Source organism: Rhinopithecus bieti, unplaced genomic scaffold, assembly GCF_001698545.2.
Source record: "Rhinopithecus bieti isolate Rb0 unplaced genomic scaffold, ASM169854v2 scaffold_14665, whole genome shotgun sequence".
Taxonomy (NCBI): Eukaryota; Metazoa; Chordata; class Mammalia; order Primates; family Cercopithecidae; genus Rhinopithecus; species Rhinopithecus bieti.
The window spans coordinates 1,461,977-1,463,572 of NW_016808467.1; positions in this window are offsets into that span (position 1 = coordinate 1,461,977).

Here is a 1,596-nt window from a genome sequence, read left to right on the forward strand (position 1 = left end):
GGGCGTGGTGGCTCAAGCCTGTAATCCCAGCACTTTGGGAGGCCGAGACGGGCGGATCACGAGGTCAGGAGATCGAGACCATCCTGGCTAACACAGTGAAACCCCGTCTCTACTAAAAACTGCAAAAAACTAGGCGGGCGACTTGGAGGCGCCTGTAGTCCCAGCTACCCGGGAGGCTGAGGCAGGAGAATGGCGTGAACCCGGGAGGCGGAGCTTGCAGTGAGCTGAGATCAGGCCACAGCACTCCAGCCTGGGTGACAGAGGGAGACTCCCTCTCAAAAAAAAAAAAAAAAAAAAAAATGAAAATTGATAATATTAAGAAATATGTTCAAAGATTGCAAATTTAATAATTAACCTCAAGCAAGAGTCATAACAATATTTAGATAAAAATTTTTCTTGGGTACTCCTGATTGTCTTAAGTTTTTTTTTTCCTCAGGAGAATATATGGGTCCCAGATAGCACTGTATACGCTCATCATGTATACTAACATTATCAATGTTCATATTTATGTCAAAAATATCTATGATTAAAACATACTAACTTTATGAAAAGTTTACCCTGGATAAGAAAATTTAGTATTTGTAATCATTTATACTCTTCTGTATACTTAATTGTAAAAGGAATATCCAGTTAAAGGAGAGCACAATAATTTTCTTCTAAAGAATGAAACTAATCATTCTACTATTTTAATTGATTTTCTAAATCCCTTGCCCTCTTAGGAGCCAAGATTAGTCTCGACAGTATGCAGACATTGACTCTGCTTTGAGGACTGAGCTGGAATTAATTTCGCATATACCATATAAGGTACTTAGAGTCAGAAAGAAAGTAAAATATATTTGATAAATTGAAATTTTAAAATTTCAAATATGTTCACATTCAAATTAAGTGACCAGAGGAAATGATATTTGTAGGATTACAGACCCTAAAATGTATACCCAGAAGAAAATTGGATCAGAATGAAGGCAATTTGAGTTTAAAAATGTAGGAAGATTCCACAATGATTAGAATGAGTACTGTGAGTATTTGATTTTGTTCTAATTAAGAAGATACTGATAAGGAAGAATATCTCTCAAACAAGTTAATTGAATAAATATTATATCTTTTTCCATAATAAATTCAGAGATTTCAAATAAAGTTTAATATTGATATAGATCCAAATTCATGTATTATGTGCCCATCTGGAACACTTTGCATTTCAGTCTCTGAATTCATTGCCATCTTTTTGTAGCATATTTTCAGAGTTGTCATTCATGATCATTATTCAAGGTAGTCATTGCATAATATTTTAATTTTATGACAATTTTATAAAGACTTGTGGATTGTAATGAGAATATAAAAAGTAACATGGACTGGTGAGAAAGTGAAGTACAAATGCTTGTGTTTACATTTTTATGATATAGAAATTACAGTAAAATTGTATAGCAATTTCTGTAAAAAAGAATTTGGTTCCCAATACTTATGTTAAAACCAGGTAAAGAAAACAGCTTCAGATCATAATTATTTAAGATAAAGGGTCTGGGTTTGTAGATTTTTTTTTTTTAAGTGCAAAAATAGGGATGATTCTATCTTTATTTTTTTTTCCTACATTTTTATTCT